This window comes from Leptonychotes weddellii, chromosome 8 (assembly GCF_054177405.1).
Source record: "Leptonychotes weddellii isolate Sample4059 chromosome 8, ASM5417740v2, whole genome shotgun sequence".
NCBI classification, from domain to species: domain Eukaryota; kingdom Metazoa; phylum Chordata; class Mammalia; order Carnivora; family Phocidae; genus Leptonychotes; species Leptonychotes weddellii.
Window position 1 is genome coordinate 70,548,730 of NC_138376.1, and position 3,641 is coordinate 70,552,370.

The window sequence follows — 3,641 nt, forward strand, 5'->3', positions numbered from 1 at the left end:
TGTCTTGACGAAATTTACAAATTACATTTATAGGAATAAAAAGAGAAATGCTCATTCATGACTGCAGGGGTTTACCACAGATATTTATGGCTAAAGATAGTGATGTATCATGGTTTTCACCCAAATTTGATATATAATTGCAGAAAAGTATGACAGACTTTAAAAAATCAACTTGTGGGTCTCTGCTGAATGAGCAATTTATTTCTTGCCTATGATGGCACATTTCATTAATTCAATTTTACATTTGCATTTCCAAGGTTTGAATAGAATCCTACTAGTTATGTTTCTGTTTGCTTTTGGGCATGATTGCATAATTACTAATAATGATTGCCTCCTTCATGCATGAAATAACATTCGATTTTAATAAATAATGCTAATAGTTTAATTTTTAGACATTGTGATATAGGAACACTCTTCACACCATAGATATAGCATGATTCACTCATGCCCCATAGATGAACTCAGAAAAAGAAAAAAAAAAAATCATGCTCAGTTATAGTACAGAATGTAAACAAGCTACATTGCATTGAATTTATTTGACTTAAAATTCTATTTTATTTTGAAAATTTTCAATCAGCAATTATACATAAATGTTTATGTAATATTGCTCTAAATACTAACTGACAGAAGCATCAGCTTGTATAATAAATATATCCTTAGTTCTTACAGTAAACAAAAACAGAAAGGAAAACAAACAAAACATAAAATTCAGTAGAAAAGAAAACATAAGTAGATATATTAAACTTGTAGAATAAATAAATTTTACCCAGGTACAGGGTTCCATTTACATTTTACAAAAAATATTTACCAGCTGATATTCTTAGAAGCTTACAACGTTTAGGTCGATTATTGCTCATGTGGCTGCATGGTACCTAGCAGTAAGAGACACTCAAATCTAACTATAAATAGCACCTACTAGAGTATACTTTTGAAGTTTCTGAAACCAGATATATTTAAAAGGTTGTCTTTATTTCCTTTGATATTCAACCTTGATCAATTTTCATTTGAAGAGGTAATTGTAAAATCCTCAGAGTCCCCAAAACAACATAATCAGATATTCAAGAATAAATTCAAACAAAATGAATTCCCGCTTACCAAAGAAAATGATGTGAACATCTTGCCTTTTGTCTAAATATATTGATTACTTTAATTATAAATCATGGGAAAAGTAAAGGAAATCACAACATTCAATATGTAGCATATATGTGTATGCATGTGTGTGCATATATATATATTTATGCCTTATAAATATAATTACATATTTTATTATATACATTTTTATTTTTATTTTTATTATATACATTTATTTATGCCTTAAAATGTGGGCAACAAGCAACAATATTATAATAAAATATGACTTTAAAATACTGAGTATACATTGGTAATGCTTTATTTTTCATTTTATATACATTTAAAAATTGTTTTCTATGTGTAGGAGGCAAGTTTGTTGCAGGGAAAGAACTGTAGTATTCTTCCTATTATGAGAGTGGGATCGAAATTAGTTGAGTATAGAATTGCCAGGTGGAGGTCATAAAAAATCTCTGTAAACTTGGACAGAATTTGTACTTGAAAATGTGTCCTTTGTCCTAGTTCTGGGAGGACAGTTGTGTATATGTGTGTGTGTGGGGGGGTGTGTGTAAAATGTAACGCAATTGCACAACTCTCAGAAACTTTACCGATGAGTTATCTAATGCAGGCACTTTAATCTAAAAATTAAATCCTTTAATTAATTTAAATAAAGATTAATACAAGTAAATTTTTTTTAGTACTTTTCTGGTTGTAATGATGGAACTTGAATAAGAATAATGTGGGCCTGAAATAAGCCCTTGTGTACAGGGCACTGGGAGTATTAAGATCTTTAACAACTGTGACAGGCCAAGGAGTCAGAGAGACATGGCAGATACGGGTCTTACTGGTGAACTTACAGAGTTGTATTGTGTTTTTTTTCTCCCCTGCCCCCATTTCTTCACTACACTCTAAAGTTTTCATTTTCATTAAGATTTCAGGAAAGGTTTATTAGTTCTACTTTGTTCTGTTTAGAGAAAAGTAAACCAGTGAGGCCATCAGTAGCCAGGAAAGCAGATATGAAATTGTAACAGGTGACCCAAATTGATGGCTGGGCAGCAGTCCATAAGAGGGGATAGCAATCCATTTGAGTTAGGAATTCTCAGGGATTTTCAGCAATAGTAAATGAGGTATGTTGGAAGGAGGAGGAAAGGAGAAAAAGAAGGAAGGAGGAAAGCATAGAATTCCTGCAGACAGGTAGAAAGGAGGACTTGTGTTGGTCAGGTGTTCAAAGGAGAGGTGATATCCTGAAGTCTGGGGAACTTGAGGTTGTGTAATATAACTTGAAGTTATATGTGTATGGCAACATTTACTTTTTTGCCACAGTGAGGGAAACTCCCCTTCATAAAGAAAGAAAAAAAATACAACCCTGCTGACAAAATCACATTCAATACCTAATTTTTAATTCAATTAATATTATTCAAATTGGGTTAAATATTGTGCAGAAGCACTGAGCATAACAATGAGGAGTCATCTGTAGAATCATCGTATAAGAAGGGTGCATAAGTGGGAGAGGAGGACAGAAGGGAGTGGTGGGTGGACAAAAGCAGGCTGACAAAAATATCTTTGCATATTTCTCAAACGACACCCAATCCTTAACCCTGCTAATGAGAGGTGCATTTCTTGTGGTCGATGAATTCATTTACGGGTATGTAGACAGCATTCATCCATGTCTGAGGTTTCCTTCTTCACACTGACATATCAATGCCCAGCCTGCTATTAGATAATTTGAAGTAATGATCTATCTACATTCGTGACTTTGTGAAACTTGCTCTATTTTTATAATGATCTACACATTTCAAGATAAAGAACTTCAGCAAATTAATGATGCTTTAAAGTGAAATTTTTAAGAGTCAATGACATAGTTCATATAGAAGCTGATAATTTATTTTCCTATAGATGAAATAAGAAAACCATAGACTTCACTTCTCTTAACCTCGTAAGTACTCTGTTGTTCATTTGACACAAACCTGATCAGAATATTCCAGAAAAGACTGATTTGGGGATATATTTTCTATAAAAAGGAAAATGTCACACTTAACTCGAGGTGATCACAAATCCGAAAACAGAACCCAGATGCCCAAGTGACCGCAAGTGAGATGCCACTGGTCTGTCTCCACAGGCTACAGCCATCCAGCAGCCACTCATCATATGCTTTGGAGGAATATTGTTCACACATGTAAAATTCACAAAGGGAAGGCTTTATTTATAACCATCTTGTCCAAGATGCATAGATGGGTGTGGGAGTTGAGGCATTTATTCTCTGTCTTCTTTTTTTTTTTAATAACCCCAGTGTACATATTTTGAACTGTAAGTAGATCTACACCAATTGTCTGCTATATTTTAAATAATTGCTATTTTAAGAACTGTACTTATATTTATTTTAGAATAACAAATGAAACATATAATATTTATTTACCACTTTTTAGGGACTTTCAATTCATGCTATGTTAGCAGAGAATTTTAAAATATTACATAATTTAGCTTTTAAAACATTTCCCTCTTAGTATCAACCTAGAAATCCTCTGTAAGCTGAGGGAGATTTCATATATACATATAATATCAAATTGAATAGT